The sequence below is a fragment of the Oryx dammah genome, unplaced genomic scaffold (assembly GCF_014754425.2).
Source record: "Oryx dammah isolate SB20612 unplaced genomic scaffold, SCBI_Odam_1.1 HiC_scaffold_28, whole genome shotgun sequence".
NCBI lineage: Eukaryota > Metazoa > Chordata > Mammalia > Artiodactyla > Bovidae > Oryx > Oryx dammah.
In genome coordinates, this window is record NW_024070212.1 from 31,261,839 (window position 1) to 31,287,128 (window position 25,290).

Sequence of the window (25,290 nt, forward strand, 5' to 3'; positions counted from 1 at the left end):
CCACTCCAGTGTTCTTGCCTGGAGAATCCCAGGGACGGGGTAGCCTGGTGGGCTGCTATGAGGTCGCACAGAGTTGGACACGACTGAAGCAACTTAGCAACAGCAGCAGCAGCATACCATCATGTCCTTATATAAAAATTCTACCCCATTATTTCTCTTTTCCTTCTGGGACTCCATTGATACATACATTATTTCTTTTGATAGTGTCCCATTGGTTTCTTCATTCCTTTTCATTCTTTTTATTTTTTGTTTCTATGATTGTATAATTTCAATGATTTGTCTTTATTGATTCTTTCACCAGTTTATTCAGATGTGTTGTTGAAGCTCTCTATTAATTTTTTTAATTTCAGTCATTGTAGTCTTCAGTTCCAAAATTTCTGTTTTGTTCCTTTTTTTCTTATAGTTTTACTGAGGTATAATTGACATACAGCAGTGCAGAAGTTTAAGGTGTGCAATGTATGATTTGACTTACATATATCATGAAATGATTATCATAATAAATTTAATCAACATCTATCATCTCATATAGACATAAAATAAAATGAAAGAAAAAAAAACTTTCCTTGTCTTATAACTGTTGGTATTTGTAAGGTGAGTGCAGAGAAAAAGAAAGTGAACAGAGAAGTTAGGCAAGAAAAGGAAATTTATTAAAGGGCAAACGAGAAAGTGACTGGCCCTTGAGAAGAACCAGTGTCCTCCCTTTTTGACAGGGTCCTTCTTATACCCCGCCAGTGGAAAATTCTCTGAGGTGGTGGTTAATTTTTAGCCTGCAGCTGGAGTCTTGCAGTCACACAGACTGAGGTCTAGAATCTAGTGGTCGCATAGCCTTGAGAAAATAGGTTCCAGCAGGAAAACAGAATGTCACTTGGGCAATGTGATCAGTCTCAAAAGTCACTGTGACTTCATTCTTTGTTTGTGAGGTCAACATAATGAGCCATTTTAACAATGAGCCCCCATGTAGACCCTATTGGTATTTACTCTCTTAACAACTTTCGTATATAACTTCAGTTGTGTTGATTTTATTAACCAGGTTGTGCATTACAGCCCTAGTACTTACTTATCTTACAACTCGAGTTTGTTCTTTTTTATTATCTTCATCCAGTTCTTCCTTCCCTGACACTCCTCCTCTGTAACCACAAATCTGATATTTTTTCTGCGAGTTCATTTGTTTGTTTTTGAACTATAATTAACCTAAGCCACTATATTAGTTTCTGGTGAATTACAGTGATTTGATATTTCTGTACATTACAAAATGATCACCACAGTTTCTTCTTAAAGTTTTCTACTTCTTTGTGGAACTTCTCATTTGTTCTTTATTGTTTTCTCAATATTATTAAATTGTATAAACAATTTATCTATGGTCGCTTGTAGTTCTCTGCATCTTAAGAGTGATTATTTTGAATTCTTTGTGGGCAATTCCTGGATTTCCATTTCTTTGGGACCAATTACTGGAGGTTTACTATATTCCTTTGGTGGAGTCATATTTCTCTGATTCTTCATGATCTCTATAATCTTGTGTACATTTTCATGCATTTGAAAAAGCAGTCATTTCTTCCAGATTTTATGGACTGACTTTAAGGAAAGCCTTTTGCCTATAGTTGGGGACATGCAGATTTACAATCCTAGTGCTACAGGGTGCCACATGTGGAGTTGTGTGGTGGCTTTGGGTCCTGGGGGACGTGATGTCTTTTCAGCTCAAGTCACTAGAGTCCACAGCATCTACTCTGTGGTTCTTGGTAAGCACTGCAAATGGTCCACAAGGGCTGCAACACCTGTGGGGTCCTCAGTAGCACCTCCAAGTCCAGTAGCTAGGTGCCAGGGCAAGCAGTAGTGGTGGCCAGTGGTATGCATATACTTGGCTGTGGCAGCCTGATGCAGATTCCTAGTAGTTGCACAGGCCATTTCCAGACACACACACACGATGAGGGCCAGAGCAGCTGGTAAGGGCCGGGACCGACAATGGCAAATGCAGAGGTCCTGGCCATGAGCATTCTCTTCCTGTGGCTGCACACTCTCTCCCTGGGTGCATACATCACAATGAAAACAATGATAGGGTGCAAGCTGGGGGCATTCAGATTCACAGCTGGAAGGACTAGCTATATGTAGGCACAAGGATACTAGCCAGTGACAGAAGACAAGGACTGATCTGGGCCCACAAGCAGCTATGGGAACCTTGGCTATTGGTGTGTTAACCTGTGACTACACACTTTCTCCCTGAGAATGCATGCTGCAGAGGAGGCTAGTGATAAGCCAGTGGGTGCAGGTGCACAGCTGGATGGGCTAGCCCACAGCATGCCTATGAGCACAAAGGGGAGGGTCATCTGGGGAAATCCTGGGTGAAGTCTTACAATCAAGGAGCCACAGGGGCCTTGGATGGCTGATGGTGTGGTTCCTAGGGTCCAGCAAAGGCAAGGAGGGGAGAAAGTGAGAAGGGACTCAGGCAGCTGGCAACAGCAAGTATGATGCTTTTGAACTGTGGTGTTGGAGAAGACTCTTGAGAGTCCCTTGGACTGCAAGGAGATCCAACCAGTCCATTCTGAAGGAGATCAGCCCTGGGATTTCTTTGAAAGGAATGATGCTATAGCTGAAACTCCAGTACTTTGGCCACCTCATTCGAAGAGTTGACTCATTGGAAAAGACTCTGATGCTGGGAGGGATTGGGGGCAGGAGGAGAAGGGGACGGCAGAGGATGAGATGGCTGGATGGCATCACTGACTCGATGGGCATGAGTTTGAGTGAACTCCGGGAGGTGGTGATGGACAGGGAGGCCTGGCGTGCTGTGATTCATGGGGTCGCAAGGAGTCGGACATGACTGAGCGACTGAACTGAACTAACTGAACTGATACCTATGGGAGAGAAGCTGGTGAAATCTGCAGGGGGTCTATAGTGGCTGTGTTGTCAGTGGTGAAAAGTTCTTAGTTTGTCTGTAGAGCAGGTCTTTCTGAACTGTACTCACTCCCACCATGCATCTGCTAATAATGGCCTCTACTTTTCTCCCTTGTTTCTAGCCAGCCTTGTGTGTCTTAGCTTTGCCAGTCTGGGTAGGATGAAACCAAAGATCTTTGCATAGCGTCCTGAGAGACTGGAGAATCTGGTCACTCACCCCATTCTTCCTTTCATTGTGAGAGAAATTCTTTCTAGCTAGGAGATTAGTTCTTGGTGCTGAACAGTGCTGACTTGTGGAATGGGATGATCAAGACGAAAATGTAGCTGTTTTCTTTCTCTTCTTGTGTAATTATTCTGGGACTTTTTGTTCCACTATTACTAAGACCTTTTAAGTGGGCTCTAGAGATCCTCTAGAGTTGTTTTATTTGTGGATAGCTGTCTAATTGTTGATCTCTGTCAAGGAAAGGGGAAACTAGGTTCCTATATGTTGTCATTTTTCCTGCCTCTACAATATTTGTCTTAATTCAAGTTTCAAAATATGTCTGTGTGTGTACGTGTGTGTGTTTCTAAGTTCTTTCTCTGGTTCTGTTAGTCTATTTCTCTATTTATGAGCCAATATGAGAGCCTTTTTAACAGTAGATTTATGATAAATCTTGACATCCAATAAATCAAATTCTTCCACCTTGTGTCTCTTCTTTAATAGTGCCTCAGCTATTCTTTGCCATTTACATATTTGTAGAAATTTTAGGATCGGATTGTTAAGGTCCACATATGTGTGTGCAGATATACACACAGAGTTGGAATGTTTATTGAATTGAGCATGAGTATGATTTCTGCAAAGAGGTCTTGTATATTTTAAAAGATTTATTCCTATGCTATTATGCTATTTCAAAGTTATAAGACATTATTGTTTTTTTGCTGCTGATATATAAATATGCAGTTAATTTTTGTATATTTACTTGCACAGAAATTTTGGCAAGCTCATTTTTAAATTCTAATGATTTATCTGTTTATTCTTTTGGATTTTCTATATACATAATTATATTAACTATAAACAATGACAAATTGTTCATTTTTTATATACACTTTGATATAAATTTAATCTCTTTCTATCCTTCCTCTCTCTCTCTTTACCTTTTTGTAATAGCTACAACTTTTGGTACAATATAGAAAATACTGATGTTATCAGGTACCTGTTTTGCTCCAAATCTCAGGATGATTGCAGCAGATTTTTAAGACTATCTTTTTCAGAGTAAGGAAATTACATTTTTTTTAACTGGAGGACAATTACTTTACAATATTTTGTTGGTTTCTGCCATACAATAATGCAAATCAGCCATAATCACATAGATAGATATATTTATATAGAGTTTAAATATATATTAATAATTTTATAAAATTATATATTTATATACATATATTTACATAGATATATTTATCTGTATATATAATTATGGATGATTTTATATATATATATATATATATATCCTCCCTCTTGAGCCTCCATACCCCCTCCTATCTCACCCTTCTAGGCTGTCACAGAGCACCAGGCTGTGCTCCCTGTGTTATACAACAGATCTTCACTATCTATTACACATGATAGTGTATACATGTTAATGCCACATTTTTCAATTCGTCCTACCCTCTCTTTCCCCACTCTGTCCAGAAGTCTGTTTTCTATGTCTGCATCTCCATTCCTTCCTTGCAAATAGGTTCATCAGTACTATTTTTCTAGATTGCATATATATGCATTAAGGTACAATATTTATTTTTCTCTTTCTGACTTACTTCACTCTGCATAACAGGCTCTAGGTTCACCCACCTCACTTCCACTGACTCAAATTTGTTCTTTTTTATGTCTGAGTAATATTCCATTGTATATATGTACCTCATCATCTTTATCCATTTATCTCCTGATGGACATCTAATTTGCCTCCATGTCTCGGCTATTGTAAATATTGCTGCAATGAATATTGGGATACATGTGTTTTTTTGAATTTTGGTTTTCTCAGGGTATTTGCTCAGAAATGGGATTGCTGGGTCATATGTTAGTTTTATTTGTGGCATTTTAAGGAATCTCCATACTGTTTCCATAGTGGCTGTATTAATTTACATTCCCACCAACAGTGCAAGTTCAATTCAGTTCAGTCACTCAGTCATGTCCGACTCTTCGTGACCCCATGAACTGCAGCACACCAGGCCTCCCTGTCCATCACCACCTCCCAGAGTTCACTCAAACTCACGTGCCTCGAGTCGGTGATGCCACCCAGCCATCTAAGGAGGGTTCCCTTTTCTCCACATCCTCTCCAGCATTTATTGTTTATAGCTTTTTGTTTTTCTTTTTTGATGATGGCCATTCTGTTTGGTGTGAGGTGATATCTTAGCATAGTTTCAATTTGCATTTCTCTAATAATGAGCAATGTTGAGCATTTTTTCATGTGTTTATTAGCTATCTACATGTCTCCTTTGGAGAAAGGTCTGTTTAGGTCTTCTGCTCATTTTTTGATTGGGTTGTTTGTTTTTCTTTATTGAGCTCTATGAGCTACTTATATTTTTTGAAGATTAATCGTTTGTCAGTTGCTTCATTTGCAATTATTTTCTCCCATTCTGATGGTTGTCTTTTCATCTTGTTTATAGTTTCTTTTGCTCTGCAAAAGCTTTTAGGTTTCATCAGGTCCCGTGTGTCTACTTTTGTTTGTATTTCCATTACTCTAGGAGGTGGATCAAAGAGGATCTTGCTGTGATTTATGTCAAAAAGAGTACTACTTATGTTTTCCTGTAAGAGCTTTATAGTTTCTGGCCTTACATTTAAGTCTTAAATCCTTTTCGAGTTTATTTTTGTAATGGTGTTAGGAAGTGTTCTAAATTCATTTACATGTAGCTGTCCAGTTTTCCCAGCACCACTTATATACGAGGCTGCCTTTTCTCCATTGTATATTCTTGCCTCCTTTGTCAAAGATAAGGTGAACATAGGTGCATGGGTTTATCTCTAGGCTTTCCATCTTGTTCCATGGGTCTATACTTCTGTTTTGTGCCAGGACCATACCATCTTGATGACTGTAGCTTCATAGTATAGTCCAAAGTCAGGAAGGTTGTTTCCTCCAGCTCCGTTTTTCTTTCTCAAGATTGCTTTGGCTATTCATGGTCTTTTGTGTTTCCATACAAATTGTACATTTTTTTCTAGTTCTGTGGAAAATGCCATTGGTAACTTGATAGAGATTTCATTGAATCTGTAGATTGCTTTGGGTAGTATAGTCATTTTCACAATATTGATTCTTCCAATCCAAGAACATGATATATCTCTCCATTTGTTTGTGTCATCTTTGATTTCTTTCATCTGTGTCTTATAGTTTTTTTGCATACAGATCTTTTGTCTCTTTAGGTAAGTTTATGCTTAGGAAGTGAAGTGAAAGTAACTCAGTTGTGTCCGACTCTTTGCAATCCCATGGACTATACAGCCCACGGAATTCTCCAAGCCAGAATACTGGAACTGGGTAGCCTTTCCCTTCTCCAGGGGATCTTCCCAACCCAGAGATCAAGCCCAGGTCTCCTGCACTGCAGGAAGATTCTTTACCAGCTGAGCTACAAGGGAAGTCCTTAGGCTTAGAAATTTTATTCTTTTTGTTGCAATGATGAATGGAACTGTTTCCTTAATTTCTCTTTCTGATTTTTCATTTTAAGTGTCTAGGAACGGATGAAATATCTGTATATTAATTTTATATCCTGCTACTTTATTAAATTCACTGTTTAGCTCTAGTAATTTTCTGGTGACATTTTTATGATTTTCTATGTACAGTATCATGTCATCTGCAAACAGTGAGAATTTTATTTCTTCTTTTTCAATCTGCATTCCTTTAATTCTTTTTCTTCTCTGATTGCCATGGCTAGGACTTTTAGAACTATACTGGATAATAGTGGCAACTTTGTCTTGTTCCTAATCTTAGAGGAAATGCTTTCAGTTTTTCACCATTGAGAATAATGTTTGCTGTGGGTTTGTCATATATGGCCTTTGTTATGTTGAGGTAGGTTCCTTCTATGCCGATTTTCTGGAGAGTTTTTTAAAATCATAAATGCATGTCAAATTTTGTCAGAAAGTGTTCTCTGCATCTACTGAGATGATCATATGGTTTCTATCTTTCAATTTGTTAATATGGTGTATCACATTGATTGATTTGTGTATATTGAGGATTCTTTGCATCCTTTGGATAAATGCCACTTGATTATGGTGTATGATTCTTTTAATGTGTTGTTGGATTCTGTTTGCTAGAATTTTGTTGAGGATTTTTGCATCTATGTTCATCAGTGACATTGGCCTGTAATTTTCTTTTTTGTGATATCTTTGGCTGGTTTTGGTATCAGGGTGGCTCCCCTGGTTGACTTAGCAATAAAGAATTAGACTGCCAATGCAGGAGACATGGATTCAGTGGTAGCCCTGTAGAATGAATTTGGGAGTTTTCTTTCCTCTGCAATTTTTGGGAAGAGTTTGAGCAGGATAGATGTTAGCTCTTCTCTAAACGTTTGATAGAATTCACCTGTGAAGCCATCGGAGCCTTCGCTTTTGTTTGTTGAAAGATTTTGATTATACTTTTGATTTCAGTGCTTATGATTGGTCTATTCATATTTTCTATTTCTTCCTGGTTCAGTCTTTGAAGGTTGTACTTTTCTAACAATTTGTCCACTTCTTCCAGATTGTCCATTTCATCGACATACATTTGCCCATAATAGTCTCTTATGATTCTTTACATTTCTGCATTGTCTATTGTAATTTATCCTTTTTCACTTATAATTTTATTGATTTGCATCTTCTCCCTTTTTTCTTGATGAGTCTGGCTATTTGTTTGCCAATTTTATCTTCTCACAAAAAAAAAAAACAGCTTTTAGTTTTAATGATCTTTGCTATTGCTTCCTTCATTTTTTCCATTTATTTCTGATCTGATCTTTATTACTTCTTTCCTTCTACTAATTTTGGGATTTCTTGTTCTTCTTTTTCTAGTTGTTTTAAGTATAAGAAAAGAGTGTTTGTTTGATGTTTTTCTTGCTTCTTGAGGTAAGCTTGTATTGCTATAAATTTACCTCTTAGCACTACTTTTACTGCATCCTATAGGTTTTGAGTCATGGTGTTTTCATCATTTTCTTCCTTGAAGTTACTTAAAATTACTATAAATGCAGTTGACTTTTGTCAAATGTTTTCTCTGCATCTTGAGATATTCATATAATTTTCCTCTTTTTAACTGGTAACTCAGCCTTCCACTACCATCATTGAAATAAACTCAACTTGATTGTTATGTAATATCCTCCTATATATTGCTATATTCGGTTTAGCAAAATTTGTAAAAGATATTTACATCCATATTCATAAGCAAGATTGTCTTTTTCTTTTTTTATATTTTCTGAAGGAGAAATGTCTAAAGTCTGCAAATCCTCTAGATATTCCACACTCCACCTTGGATTGAACCATACCAGCAAAGTATTGTTTATCTGGACAGTATTATATTGACCCTCCTTCAATACTTTTACTTTGCATTTTCTTGTGTTGTCATTGCTCTCTCCTATATATTAATAATAAACCTTTGAAATTCTTTATTGTGTTTATTATAAATACGATGTTAGGGACATGGTTTGTTATGTTGCTTTTAGTCTCCTTTTGAGGATCCTCAGGTGAAATTTCTCTAAGAGAATTAAAGGCAGAGGAAGTTCAGTACCCTGGACACTTCACTGAATGTTGGCTGTTTTGGATGGGTAGCAAACAGCATTCATTTTAAGAATGTGAAATTTATGTAATTGGCTATATCTAAGTAAAACTTTATTTTTAGAGCATTCTTGCCCACTTTTGCCAGCTTTTCCCTCTTGGAGCTATGGGATCAATTTCATATTTTCAAGCTTATTTTGGAAATCAGGGCCAATTGTGTAGACTATAAAAGTCAGAGGTAAGGACATTAAACCAAAGAAAGATGTTGGAAAACAGTCACAAGAATCTTGGAAAATAAGGTAATTGTTGCAGGAATTTATTCCACTTGTCTTAGCCCAAACACACACTTATATTTATTTGCTGTTTTTAATCAGGGACTATTCTAGATGTCATTAGCTAGTTTAACCTAGGATATGTATGATCTTGGAATGTTATTCAGACTTCAATAGCAATTTTGATTGAGTTATTTTCTTGTTTTCTTCCCATCCTTACCTCCTTTCTTTTTCTTTTTTATGTTAGTTTCCTCTCTCTGAGGTCACTGTGAAAAAAATACTGATAGACCAGAGAAAGCTGAACTTCTTATGAGTTTAATCTAGAACTACCCTAATGGTGATATAAGGTTGCAGTCATATTAAAAGAGGTCAAAGTAGATAATAATGGAGTTTTATATTAACTAGAGTTTTAAAGGATTAAAAATATTTTAGGAACCAGGCCATTCAAAATAGTTTCTTCTTCTAAAATACATTGGCTAATCATAATTAACAGGGGAGAAATCTCAGTTCTCCCTGGAAGTGTTTTCTAAAAATGTATAATGGTCCACACATCTCTCTAAGTCAACGACGAGAACAACCTCGTTCTAAGCTTAATAGATCAAAAAATATAAATGATCCTGGGTCCTTGTGCCTTCTTTGATCTGTGGTATCATCTCCGGATTGTTTACTTCTAGACTTCTCAGTATTTTAGAAAAATTAAACCTAGAATTTTTATTTTATTTATTTATTTATTTTTTAATTTTACTTTACAATTCTGTATTGGTTTTGCCATACATTGACATGAACCCACCACAGGTGTACATGCGTTCCCAAACATGAACCCCCCTCCCAGCCCCCTCCCCGCAACATCTCTCTGGGTCATCCCTGTGTACCAGCCCCAAAGCACTTTAGAGTTTCTCTAACTCACAGCTAAATACATTCTTCTTCAAAACAAAGGGCAGTCATTATTGAACAGGATTTACTAAGTATTTAGCATTTATTTATCTATATGATAGGCACTGTGTGATACCCTATGGATACAAAGAAGGCTGTTTTGAGTTTTCTGAAGCATACCTGCCTTGCCTGTTTAACTGCTGGGAGGCTTTGATACAATAGGTATTCCTATATCTTATCTGTCTTCATTCCCTTGCAGAGTCTGTATGTTGCCAACAGCAGAGTATTGTCAGTTTGGGAGTTCTCTTAAAGAGAGGATATTAACTCTGATCACAAAGATTCTTTGAACTAGTAATAAGGGGTTGCCATAGCATAGTGTAAGGAATATAGACCCTGGAATTACAGTAGAAGGTTCACATTCTGGCTCTACCACATACAAATTGTAAGACCTGAGTTAGTAAGTTGACCTGCTAAACCTCAGTTTCTTCATCTGTAAAGTGGAATAACAATAGTATCTACCTCATAGAGCTATTGTGTAGATTAAATATAGATAAAATACTCGCCAATGTCCCTGGCATGAACTAAGTGTTCAAAATATGAGATGTTATTATTTATATAAAAACATAAACATACAATTATTGCCTACATACATAAAAGAAACAGATGAATCAGATTTTTCTAATAGATGGGAGAACAGATAAGGTGGGTCAGGGAAGACTTTATGGAACAGCTGTATTTTAGCAGCACTAATCTGACATTGGGTCAATTTGAAGTCAGTTTCTCCCCAAATGACTATCAGCATCAGGAATCTGAACAAAAACCTGTTTATCCACATTTCATTCTAGTCATTAACCAAGTTATTGGCTGTAGTGAGTGGTGCATGGACTGGAAAACTGGAGACCAACATTGGGACTCATGATGTAGTGACTTCATCACAATTGTTTGAGGAATCAGTCACAGAACTTGTTGCCACATGTGTAAGTTTCATACTCACTGAGGATCTCTATCTGGAAATGTGAGTAACACACTGTCTTTCCAAAGAAGCAATGTCCTTAACTGGAGCTACTTTATCATTCATACTTTCCCAAAGGACCCATACTTTTGTAATTTCAAGAACTGCTAATAGAGTATTATATTTAGTAATTTGGGTAGTGTGTAAGGAGGAGCTAATTCCTAAATAGTAATTATATATATATAATCATCAGGCCATTTTCTCATCAAAATCAGAGAAGTCTAGAAAAATCTGCATTCTCTGCATTCTCTGTTGTTGTTCAACACTCTTAAGTTTTAGTGAAGTCCCTTAGGTTTTAACATCAATCTAAATAAAGCAAAAAGTATTCAATTTGAAAACAATGATTCATGGAACTCATTATAATTAATTATCTAATTATCCCCCCATTTTACCAGTGTATTCTAAGATTATCAGTTGTTTTTAGAAGCTGTCAGAGACTTGCCTGACAGTCCAGTGGTTAAGACAACTTTCTTCCACTGCAGGGTGCATGAGTTCAATCCCTGGTTGATGAACTAAGATCCCACTCCATGTGGTATAGCCAAAACAATAGAAAAAAAAATTTTTTTAACCTGTCAACTCTGCTCTCTTTTTAGACCAAGGTCTCCCAGGCTGAGAGATACAGATATCTAGAAAAGATTTTCCCCTCTATTTGTTCTCCTTTACCAAATTTCCCTCTCTTATTCATAAGGATGGGGCAGGCAGGTTCTGAATGATTACTTGAGTTTTACTCTAAGGAGTTGAGGTAGGTAGTTGGAGGGTTTCTTCAGTAGTTCAACCATGTCAGAACTCAGATGCTTTCTCAGTGATTCTTTGGATCTTTCTCCAATGATTACAAGATGGCAATATCCCCAAGCAAGAGACCTGGGTTTGATCCCTGGCTTGGGAAGATCCCCTGGAGAAGAGAAAGGCTACCCACCCCAGTATTCTGGCCTGGAGAATTCCATGGGCTCTATAGTTCATGGGGTCGCAAACAGTCGGAGACAACTGAGTGACTTTCACTTTCACTTTTGCACAAATATATACAAAAGCAGACATGGAGAGGCAAGGTTTCTCTACATCTCTCAACAAGGGAGAAAGCTTTTAGAATTCCTCCAAGAGACTACAGTTTATATCTCAGCCAAGATTAGGGCTATCTCATGTTCCAAGCTTTGGCATTTGTCTCATCAATGTAATTTTAACTTTTAACATTTTATTAAAATTTCAATGTCAAAACACCCTAACATCCCAATGTCTTGAACCCCTCTTTTTTTTCAGTCACTAAATTAATGACCACATCATTCTTCATCCCTGAAATAATGAACAATAGTGACTAAAGCCTCATGAAATTCTGATTCTCTCCCTCTCTTACTACCATCATACCTGTGGTCTGATAATGACATTCAATAACTTTGCTTTTGTCTCTCTCTTGTCCTCAAAGTTTAATAGTCCCCACCAATTTTTACTTTCACCTCTCTCTAGTTATAGAGGGAACTGTATAACCCTCTGTTCCCACATTTTCAACTCTCCTGTCTCATAGTCTTCCTGGTACATCTGCCAAACACAGATTAATACAACCATCTGGCCCTTCTACTCCTATTTGACTGATGGGGAACATAAGATAAACATGCAGATTGGTGTCACTTCAAAAATATGGTGTCGATTCTCCACTGCATTTCTTGGAAATTCTCTTATATACTAGAAGCCAAACTTTTCTCATATTTTCAGTATCTATTCAAAATATTTACTTCTCTCCTCAGCCACCAAACATTACATCTATCTTCTATATTTTGTCAGATAAACTTGTTTCTGTTTCACAGAAAAAGTAGAAACATTTTTTGTAGTGAAGTAACAATAATCATTCACACACAGTATTAAGATGATTAATTCACAAGAGTTTTTAGTTTCTTTATAGGAAAAAAACTGAGACTTTTCTGAAAAGAAAGTTACATATGTATGTGTGTATGTGAGTGCTAAGTGTCTTCAGTTGACTCTTTGTGACCCTATAGACTGTAGCTCACAGGATTCCTCTGTCCATGGGATTTTCCAAGCAAGAATACTGCAATGGGTTGCCATTTCCTTCTCCAGGAGCCCTTCCTGACCTAGGGATCAAACCCAAGTTTCTTATGTCTCCTGCACTGGCAGGCAGATTCTGTAGCTTTTCCACACATAAGTGCCCCATTTGCACATACACACAAAATTTTGCACTTAACTTCAGAAGTTAATTTTGCTCTGACTTCTAGAATCCTATTCATATACTTCCAAAGAATTGATAATCCCAGTTCTAGGGCTGTTTACAAGTGTTTAACAGGTAAATATGCAAATTAAACTTAAGATAAAGTTATTAAGACAGGTCAGGGATAATTTCATAAGTTTTTAAAAAGAGTACCATATATATAACATATCATCATAAATCAATCAAGTTTAGTTGTTTCTTCCCTGATAATTCAGTTGGTAAAGAATCTGCCTGCAATGAGGGAGAACAGGGTTTGATCCTTGGGTTGGGAAGATCTCCTGGAGAAGAGAAAGGCTACCCACTCCAATATTCTGAGCTGGAGAATTTCAGGGACTTTATAATCCATGGGGTCACAAAGAGTCAGATACAACTGAGTGACTTTCACTTTTCACTTTTTTCTTAGATATTTTAAAGGCATTTACTGAGGTATAACTTATATACTATAGGAAAAATCACCCTTTGTAAGTAAGGTTTTGACAAATATTTTCAGTCATATAGCCATGACCACAGTAAAAAGAGGGGAAATTTATTCTATCCTCTAAAAAATTCCTTTGAACGATTTTGTAGTGAACTTAATCGCACCACATACATACATTCTACCTTGGCAACCACTGATCTTATTTGTTTGTATAGTTTTGCTGTTTAAAGAATATCATATAAATAGAATCATGCCATTTGTAACCTTTGTCTGGCTTCCTTCATTTAGTATTATGCTTTTGAATTCATCCATGCTTTTGCAAGTTATCTGTAATTAGTTTCATTTTATTTCTGAGTTGTATTCCATTTTGTGAATATATTGCAATTTTTTATAAATTTACAAGTTTATGAAAGTTCGGGTTGCTTTCAATTTTTGCTACTGTGAATAAAGCTGCTATGAATATTTATGTACAGGGATTTCCCTGATAGTCCAGTGGCTAAGACTCTGCGCTCCCAGTGCAGGGGACCCGGTTTCAATCCCTGGTCACAGAACTTGATTCCATATGCTGCAACTAAGAGTTCACATACTGCAACAAAGATCCAACACAGTCAAATAAATAAATATATTTTTAAAATATTTCTGTATAGGTCTTTGTGTGAACATAGGTTTTTATTTCTAATGTATAAATGCTCAGGAGTAAGACTGTTGGGCCTTATGGTAAATATATGTCTAAGTTTGAAAGAAACTCTCTTAAAGATATTTTAAGAGAAAATTCTCTGAAAGTTTCTGATCACCCATCTGAGAAATTGAGCCAGACATATTAGATCTCTGAAGCTCGATTTTCTCATCTGTATGTGTTAATAATATCTCCTTTATACAATTGATAATATAATGAGTTAAATAGATAAACAAATGTTAGTAGGTTAACATAGGTAAAGGATTAATCAGTTAACCCTATGTTCAATAAATAACACTCTAAAATTGCTACATATGAATAATGAAACTTTGACACTATCTCCACCTGGTGGCAGTATATAACATTTTCAAAAGTTCTACTAAAAGAGGAAACACATTTATGGATAAAATCTCACAAATCGCCAAGACAGTTGAATGATAGTTGCTTAAAGTCCAAAGTGCTATTGTAAGAAGCTTCCATAATTTCTGAGCCACCTTCTGTCTGGAAAAGAGCAAAAGTGCCTCACATGTACACATGGGCACAGCCCTAACGGCCCTTCCTGAGGCCTTCCACAGTCTACACTATATTCTCCACATGCCCTTTCTAAGAAGTCTGGGTGTAGGGGGGCCATCCACAGCATCTCAGCACATGAGGAATATCATACTGGGACCACCCTGTGCTTTCGTACTTTCAAAATTACACAGTTAACTCGTCTTGAAGAAAGAGACCCAGTAGATAATTAGAGAGCAAATCTGAGTATGGGATTGTGATTTTGAGACACACTCACTAAAGGTGAAGGGGAGAGAATAAACTGTAATATGACTGATGTTCTGACTGATGTTTAGGTTTAGGGCCAGAAACTGCAGACATGAAATGAAAAGACGCTTACTCCTTGGAAGAAAAGTTATGACCTAACTAGACAGCATATTAAAAAGCAGAGACATTACTTTACCAACAAAGGTCTGTCTAGTCAAGGCTATGGGTTTTCCAGTAGTCATGTATGGATGTGAGAGTTGGACTATAAAGAAAGCTGAGCGCTGAAGAATGGATGCTTTTGAACTGTGGTGTTGGAGAAGACTCTCAAGAGTCCCTTGGATAGCAAAGATATCCAACCAGTCCATGCTAAAGGAAATCAGTTTCAGTTTAGTCACTCAGTCATGTCCGATTCTTTGCAACCCCATGGACTGCAGCACGCCCGGCCTCCCTGTCCATCACCAACTCCCGGAGTCCACCCAAACTCATGTCCATTGAGTCAGTGATGCCATCCAACCATCTCATCCTCTGTCATCCCCTTCTCCTCCTGCCCTAAATCTTTCCCAGCTCCGGGGTCTTTTCAAATTATTGGAGTTTCAGCTTCAACATCAGTGTTCCAATGAACACCCAGGACTGATCTCCTTTAGGATGTACTGGCTGGATCTCCATGCAGTAAAAGGGACTCTCAAGAGTCTTCTCCAGCACCACAGTTCAAAAGCATCAATTCTTCGGCGCTCAGCTTTCTTTACAGTCCAACTCTCACATCCATACATGACTACTGGAAAAAACATAGCCTTGACTAGATGGACCTTTGTTGACAGGTAATGTCTCTGCTTTTTAATATGCAATCTAGGTTGGTCATAACTTTCCTTCCAAGGAGTAACTGTCTTTTAAATTCATGGCTGCAGTCACCATCTGCAGTGATTTGGAGCCCTAAAAAATAAAGTCACCCACTGTTTCCACAGCCACTGTTTCCACTGTTTTCCCATCTATTTGCCATGAGGTGATGGGACCAGTTGCCATGATCTTAGTTTTCTGAATGTTGAGCCTTAAGGCAACTTTTTCACTCTCCTTTTTCACTTTCATCAGGAGGCTTTTTAGTTCCTCTTCACTTTCTGCCATAAGGGTGACGTCATCTGCATATCTGAGGTTATTGATATTTCTCCTGGCAATCTTGATTCCAGCTTTTGCTTCTTCCAGCCCAGCGTTTCTCATGATGTACTCTGCATAGAAGTTAAATGAGCAGGGTGACAATATACAGCCTTAACGTACTCCTTTTCCTATTTGGAACCAGTCTGTTGTTCAATGTCCAGTTCTAACTGTTGCTCATGACCTGCATATGCGTTTCTCAAGAGGCAGGTCAGGTGGTCTGGTACTCCCATCTCTTGAAGAATTTTCCACAGTTTATTGTAATCCACACAGTCAAAGGCTTTGGCATAGTCAATAAAGCAGAAATAGATGTTTTTCTGGCACTCTCTTGCTTTTTCCATGATCCAGCAGATGTTGGCAATTTGATCTCTGGTTCCTCTGCCTTTTTTAAAACCAGCTTGAATATCTGAAATTTCGCGGTTCATGTCTTGCTGAAGCCTGGCCTGGAGAATTTTGAGCATTCCTTTACTAGCGTGTGAGATGAGTACAATTGTGTGGTACTTTGAGCATTCTTTGGCATTGCCTTTCTTAGGGATTGGAATGAAAACTTACCTTTTCCAGTCCCATGGCCACTTCTCAATTTTCCAAATTTGCTGACATATTGAGTGCAGCACTTTCACAGCATCAGCCTTTAGGATTTGAAATAGCTCAACTGGAATTCCATCACCTCCACTGGCTTTGCTCATAGCGATGCTTCCTAAGGCCCATTTGACTTCACATTCCTGGATGTCTGGCTCTAGGTGAGTGATCACATCATCATGACTATTTGGGTCATGAAGATCTTTTTGGTACAGTTCTGTGTATTCTTGCAACCTCTTCTTAATACCATCTGCTTCTGTTAGGTCCATACCAGTTCTGTCCTTTATTGAGCCCATCTTTGAGTGAAATGTTCCCTTGGTATCTCTAATTTTCTTAAAGAGAGCTCTAGTCTTTCCCATTCTGTTATTTTCCTCTATTTCTTTTCACTGATCACTGAGGAAGGCTTTCTTATCTCTCCTTGCTATTCTTTGGAACTCTGCATTCAAATGGGTATATCTTACCTTTTCTCCTTTGCTTTTCACTTCTCTTCTTTTCACAGCTATTTGTAAGGCCTCCTCAAACAGCCCTTTTGCTTTTTTGTGTTTCTTCTTCTTGGGGATGGTCTTGATCACTGCCTCCTGTACCATGTCACAAACCTCTGTCCATAGTTCATCAGGCACCCAGTCTATCAGATCTAGCCCCTTATATTTATTTCTCACTTCCACTGTATAATCATAAGGGATTTGATTTAGATCATACCTGAATGGTCTAGTGGTTTTCTCCACTTTCTTCAATTTAAGTCTGAATTTGGCAATAAGGAGTTCATGGTCTGAGCCACAGTCAGCTCCCAGTCTTGTTTTTGCTGACAAAGAATATAATCAATCTGATTTCAGTGTTGGCCATCTGGTGATGTCCGTGTGTAGAGTCTTCTCTTGTGTTGTTGGAAGAGGGTGTTTGCTATGACCAGTGTGTTCTCTTGGCAAAACTCTATTAGCCTTTGCCCTGCTTCATTCTGTACTCCAAGGCCAAATTTACCTGTTACTCCAGATGTTTCTTAACTTCCTACTTTTGCAGTCTAGTCCCCTATAATGAAAAGGACATCTTCTTTGAGTGTTAGTTCTAAAACGTCTTGTAGGTCTTCAGAGAACCATTCAACTTCAGCTTCTTCAGCATTACTGGTTGGGGCATAGATTTGGATTACCATGATATTGAATGGTTTGCCTTGGAAATGAACAGAGATCATTCTGTCATTTTTGAGATTGCATCCAAGTACTGTATTTTGGACTCTTTTGTTGACCCTGATGGCTACTCCATTTCTTCTGATGGATTCCTGCCCACAATAGTAGATGTAATGGTCATCTGAGTTAAAATAAATATTCCAGTCCATTTTACTTCACTGATTCCTAGAATATTGACATTCACTCTTGTCATCTCCTGTTTGACCACTTCCAATTTGCCTTGAATCATGGACCTAACATTCCAGGTTCCTATGCTATATTGCTCTTTGCAGCATTGGACCTTACTTCTATCACCAGTCACATCCACAACTGGGTGTTGTTTTTGCTTTGGCTCCATCCCTTCATTCTTTCTGGAGTTACTTCTCAACTGATCTCCAGTAGCATATTTGGCACCTATTGACCTGGGGAGTTCATCTTTCAGTGTCCTATCTTTTTGCCTTTTCATACTGTTCATAGGGTTCTCAAGGCAAGAATACTGAAGTGGTTTGCCATTCCCTCTCCAGTGGACCAGGTTTTGTCAGAACTCTCCACCATGACCTGTCTGTCTTGGGTGGCAGACAGTCTTGGCCAGTATTTAAACAGCAAAAGATTAGATTAGAATAGAAAATAGCAGATATAACACATGTAGTAAGATATTGTTTTAGAAAACATGTACAGATGCCATCCAAGACAGCCTACATGGCATGACTTTCAGTCCTGAATATTCATTGGAAGGATTGATGTTGAAGCTGAAACTGCAATACTTTGGCCACCTGATATGAAGAACTGACTCATTTGAAAAGACTCTGATGCTGGGAGAGATTGAGGGTGGGAGGAGAAGGGGACAACAGAGAATGAGATTGTTGGATGGCATCACCGACTCAATGGACGTGAGTTTGAATAAACTCGGAGTTGTTGGATAGGGAGGCCTGCCATGCTGCAGTCCATGGTGTTACAAAGAGTCGGACATGACTGAGCAACTGAACTGAACTGAGGGGCAGAAAGCCGAGAATTATTGTTTATCTTTTGGATCTTAGTTCCCCAACCAGAGATTAAACCCACATCCCTGCAATGGAAGGCGAAGTCTTAACCACTGAACCCCCAGGGAAGTCCTGGTTTGTTTGTTTGTTTGTTTGTTTAAGACTTGCCTTGTAATTTTTTTTTTTAATATTAGGAGCTCATCTTCCAAGAAAGTTGTTTTCTGTGGAAGTCTCTCAGGTCCTGGAACTTAGGAACAATCTTGGTAGGAAGTTTCAAATTTCCCTGTGTTCCTGTAGTGTCCATTGGTTCCAGAGAGAATTTTATAATATAGCTTGACTCAATTTCCATACTCCTTGGGTGTGCAACTATGGAGATCATTTATGTTGATCTAGTTTGGAGGGTTAACTCTCCTCCATTAACTTTCTAGCCAAATTTCCATGAGAATATCAGGCTTACTTGTGGTGTCTCTGGGTTGAAACAGAAAAATTCTCTCTTTTGTTTCACAAAAGAGTGACTCCCAATTTTAAGTGGAAATTTTATTTGTAATTGTCTGACAAACCAAGGCCCTGGTCTCATCAGCCATTCCTCTGCCACCATTAAAGTCTCATTGCGAGAGTGTGTGTTAAGCTGCTTCAGTTGTGTCCAACTCTCCTCAGCCCTATGGACTATAGCCAGCCAGGCTCATCTGTCTATGGGGATTCTCCATTACCTTGACATTTATCTGGTTCTGACACCTCTAAAGACACTCATCTTTCACTTCCTGCTTCCTTTTGCAATTTTGTTGTCCCCCTTCATTTCCAGCACCTGAGAACTTTGCTTTCTTGTTTTATACAAGACTTCTATAATAAAAATAAACAATTTTTTTAAAAGACACATTTTACTTCAAGACTTAGTTCCCCACATATGTACATGTTTTCTAAAACAATATCTTACTACATGTGTTATATCTGCTATTTTCTATTCTAATCTAGTCTTTTGTTGTTTAAATACTGGCCAAGACCCATTACATAGATTTCATAACTTATTATTGGATTTCTATGTAAATAGAAATAAGTTATAAGTTAAGTTATAGAAATTATAAGTTATATTTTATCTACAATATCTGTTTTAGGGGGAAGGAATTATACAGCCAATTCATATTGTCACAGTGTCTACAAGTTCAAGAAAGATCTTTCTAAAATACAAAACATCGTGTTCTCCTACATTAAAGTTCTTCAAGTTTGTTTCATTGGTCTTATGATAAAATCCAAAGTCCTTTACTTGGGAAATTGAGCAGAGTAGCTCAGAGTCTGACCTCAGAAGTTCAAATGATTCAAGTTCAGTTCTGTTCAGTCTCTCAGTCATGTTTGACTGCAACCCCATGGACTGCATCACGCCAGGCCTCCTTGTCCATCGCCAGCTCCTGGAGTTCACACAAACTCATGTCCATTGAAATGATGATGCCATCCAACCATCTCATCCTCTGTTATCCCCTTCTCCTCCTGCCTTCAATCTTTCCCAGCATCAGGGTCTTCTCAAATGAGTCAGTTCTTCACTTCAGGTGGCCAAAGTATTGGAGTTTCAGCTTCAGCATCAGTCCTTCCAATGAATATTCAGGACTTATTTCCTTTAGAATGGACTAGTTGGATCTCCTTGCAGTCCAAGGGACTCTCAAGAGTCTTCTCCAACACCACCGTTCAAAGGAATAAGGAATCCATTCTTCAGCTCTCAGCTTTCTTTGTAGTCCAACTCTCACATCCATACATGACTACTGGAAAAACCATAGCTTTGACTAGATGGACCTTTGTTGACAAAGTAATGTCTCTACTTTTTAATATGCTATCTAGGTTGGTCATAACTTTTCAGCCAAGGAGGAAGCGTCTTTTAATTTCATGGCTGCAGTCACCATCTACAGTGATTTTGGAGACTCAAAAATAATGTCTGACACTGTTTTCACTGTTTCCCCATCTATTTGCCATAAGATGATGGGACCAGATGCCATGATCTTAGTTTTCTGAACGTTGAGCTTTAGGCCAACTTTTTCACTCTCCTCTTTCACTTTCATCAAGAGGCTCTTTAGTTCTTCTTCACTTTCTGCCATAAGGATGGCATCATCTGCATATCTGAGGTTATTGATATTTCTCCCAGCAATCTTGATTCCAGCTTGTGCTTCTTCCAGCCCAGCGTTTCTCATGATGTACTCTGCATAGAAGTTAAATAAGCAGGGTGACAATATACAGCCTTGACGTACTCCTTTTCCTATTTGGAACCAGTCTGTTGTTCAATGTCCAGTTCTAACTGTTGCTTCCTGACCTGCATACAGATTTCTCAAGAGGCAGGTCAGGTGGTCTGGTGTTCCCATCTCAGAATTTTCCACAGTTTATTGTGATCCACACAGTAAAGGCTTTGGTATAGTGAATAAAGCAGAAATAGATGTTTTTCTGGCACTCTCTTGCTTTTTCCATGATCCAGCAGATGTTGGCAATTTGATCTCTGGTTCCTCTGCCTTTTCTAAAACCAGCTTGAACATCTGAAAGTTCATGGTTCACATATTGCTGAAGCCTGGCTTGGAGAATTTTGAGCATTACTTTACTATCATATGAGATGAGTGCAACTGTGCAGTAGTTTGATTCAAGTCTGTATTCAAATATGGTTTCTTAACTATGTGACTTTGAACAAGTTAATGTCTTAGCCCCAGTTTCCTCATCTGCAGACTAGGGATAACTCTAGCACCACCTACTTCATAGGAATGCTGTGAACTTTAAATGAGACAATGTTGTTATCACCTACAGAAGTGGGATGAAACCTCATTCAAAATTTGAGATTGATAATGTTACAAATGCCCCAAGAGATACTGAGGTTGATGATGGTACACATACACCAAATATTAGGAAAAGGTTCATTACTTAATGAGGCTTTCTCGGGAGAAACACAACAAACAACAAAAAAACTCTCCAATCTAGGCACTGAGTCTCCCATACAGTCTATAAAGGAGTTTCCTCTCCTCTATATCACCTAGAAGACTATCCAAAAGGTAGCAAGGAAAGGAGATACCAAGGCAATAATGAAAATGACCTTGGTTATTTCAAATAATGAAAACTACATTAAAATCAATGTAGTTTTTGTTGGAGAATTATGCTCACCATGTGTCCAACTGGGTAACTTATGTTCAGAAACTTGTTTTGAAGGCACTTGCCTAGCTGGAGGAGGAAGACGTAAATGCTATTAGCCACTGGAATCTCAGCTCTGTGTCTTGATCACCAGACTTTCACTTTCAGATCGAAGTTGGTCTATGATGGTCAAAGGAGAAAAGCAACTGAATTTCCCAGTATGCACTACATGGGGGCCAAAGGAGGTGAACCAGACCAAGAAGAAGCAAACAGAAGTAGGTAGAGATGACGGTGAACACTGCTTTGGGCTAGTTCTTCTACAGCCTCGCCAGACTGCTCCATTCTTTCTTTGTTCTTCACACTCACTTTGGACTAGAAATACACCTTTCCAACTTGAGATTTTCTCATAAAGTAATGAAGTATTTCCTAGTTGCTTAGAGGAAAACTTAGGTTTTTGTATGGTGAAAAAAGCAGTGGCCCAACTTCCCTCCAAAATTGTCTAAAGTAATAGGTCTAGATATTTGCAGAATGTTCAGTCTGTTTTTTAACTCCAAAAACAGCTCCAGGCAGTATAGCATGGCAGTCAGGATCCCTGAGCTGAAAGCCAGACCACTTGGATTCAAATTCCAGTTCTACTACTTCCTGGCTGGGTGACCTTGGGCAAGCTATGTAACCTCCTTTATGCCTCAGTTTCCTCTGCAAAATGGCAATGATAGTAGCACTTACCTCACAGGAGAGCTCCGAGGTTTAAAACTCTTAGTTCAACAGTTGGCAAACACAAGAATATTATCTGCTATCATTATGTCTTTCTCACCAAAAAATGTGCTGTGAACCCCCAAATCCCTTCAATGGTCCCCTAAGGAAGAACTACTGGTCCAGTGTGGGCACCTGAGGACTTTTTCATTCTTGGCATCTAACTCTTTTTCCTTCTGACCCAGAAAGTCAGCAAGCATGGAAGTTAAGCAGACCAGACACTGGATTCACATTGAAGTGAAGTGAGGAAATGTTAGTTTCTCAATTGTGTCTGACTCTTTGTGACCTCATGGACTAGGGCTCTCCAGGCTCATCTGTCCATGGGATTTTCCAGGCAAGAATACTGGGGTGGGTTTCCATTTTCTTCTCCACATTGCCTGAGCTAAAATCCTCACTCCATTCTCTGTGTGACCATGGGAAATAATTCAACAATTAGCTCCTCTGTTTCTTTATGAAATGAGAATGGTAGTGGAAACAATGATGCCTTATAGGGACGTTGTGAATGTTACATGACATAATCTATGTAAAGCTCTTAGAAGGCTGCCTGGCATATTTTAATTGTTCATTAAATATCTGTTATTATTATCCATTCCTTCAAACATTTACTATCCAACTACCAAGTGCAAAATGCTGTTAAACACTGGTCATTATTAAAGAATGCCTCTTCTTAAGGAGCTTGCTCCTGCTGCTGCTGCTAAGTCGCTTCAGTCGTGTCTGACTCTGTGCGACCCCATAGACAGCAGCCCACCAGGCTCCCTCATCCCTGGGATTCTCCAGGCAAGAACACTGGAGTGGGTTGCCATTTCCTTCTCCAATGCATGAAAGTGAAAAGTGAAAGTGAGGTCGCTCAGTCGTGTCTGACTCTGTGCGACCCCATGGACTGCAGCCTACCAGGCTCCTCCGTCCATGAGATTTTCCAGGCAAGAGTAATGGAGTGGGGTGCCATTGCCTTCTCCCTTAAGGAGCTTAAGGCTTTCCAAATTAAAATTTGTCAATCGTTGGTTCATCTTATGGAACCCATTGTTATTTTGACCCTATTTAGAGACTGGCCCTTGGGGAGTCCATCTCTGATGATACTTCCCTTGCAGAATCTGTTTCAGAGAAGCTGCCCTGCCAGGTCCATAGGTGGGATCCAGGAATTCTACTCTTCTCTCAGGTGATTCTAGCCTCTAACTCTAGTTGCCTCTACTAACCTGGGTTTCCCCCGTGGCTAAGTGGTAAAGAATCCACTTGTAATGCAGGAGCTAAAGGAGATGGGGGTTCGATCCCTGGGTTGGGAAGATCCTCTGGAGGAGGGCATGGCAACCCACTCTAGTATTCTTGCCTGGAGAATCCCATGGACAGAGGAGCCTGGCAAGCTATTGTCCATGGGGTCAAAAGAGTCGGACATGACTGAAGTGACTTAGCACTCACGCACACACACAGTAGTAAAGAGATGTTCTAGTCTCCAATTCTAGCTCTGCTGCTTCTACTTGACAAGTTATTTAACCTCTCTGAGTCTGTTTCCTCACCCATAGAATGGGGGTAAAGCAGCTCTTACGTCTTGAAGCTGTTGCAAGTGTTAAGTGAGTAAATGTATGACAACAGGCTAGTATACTGCTTGGCACAGAGTAAGCACTGTAGAATAATTTGTTGTTATGATTATTATTTACTTTAATGAGTGTCAACACAGCATGGAACCTACCCAACCAACCTGGAGCAGTCTTCCAAGTGTGGCTAATGAGGGTGTTCTGCAATCCACTAAAATCTCTCTCTGGCACAGTTTTGACAAGTCCTGGCCCTAGGAGACAGAGGAAGTGAGGCTTAGAGGACTAAAGGGATGGGACAAGTAGGGGGAAAGGCCGTATTAACACCATTGTCTAGAAACAGTCACTTGCCCTGTGTTACCACAGGAGAGACTGTTCCTTTAGAGAAAGCCTGTGGTCGTTTAAACAGAATCCAGGCACCTTCTCTCACCATCCCGTGCATGCTCCTTCTCTCTCTCTGGCAGGTAGCCTGTGGGAACAGGGCCCTTCTCTGGCTGTTTTTATAAGAACCCAGCTCAGGTTCGGGGCAAGTCACAGATGGTCTTGGAATCAACCAGGCAACCAAGGGAATGTGATAATTTCTACAGGTCCGCCACCAGAGGGCAGAGCATCACCACAGGAAATCTTGAGTCAGCCATCGTGGAGCCCACCGCCCATTCGCACTCGGGCGAATTCTCCAGAATGCTGGGTTGCAGCTCTTCCAAATTCAGTTTCCCTGGAGCTTGGCCCAGGATCTTGGAGATCATGATAATAATTGCAGACATTCCTCCTCTTCAGATCCCTCACCCCAGGCTACGCCTACACAGGTGTCTAGACATTTCCGTGCCAGGCACCATTTGTCTCATGAGGAGAAAAGGCAGGGAGGGAAGGGGGTGTCAGGGAGGGGCTGGGACAGAGGAACCATAATATTAGCCAAACATCATCCCAGGCTGGGGACTGTCATTTCCCGCTGGAGCCCCTGGATATAGAACGTGTTCACTTGATGCAGAAAGGGAAAGGAAGGCACATCCAGATGAGAGATTGGTTTGCTCCTCTGTGTTACTGCTGCATTTTCACACCTTAGACCCTGGAAGCTTAGGTCCTAATTGAGGGCCCTCATCAGAGCAGATTGTAGTTGTAGGGCATTTGGACAGCCCTTCATTCACTGGCATAAAATGGCATAATTCCTAAATCAGCATTCCCATCTCCTAGATCCTCCTTGTTGATTTTACCTTTTCAACCATGTATGTCATGAAAACAAAGATCAGAGAGGGTTTTAGGGTGAA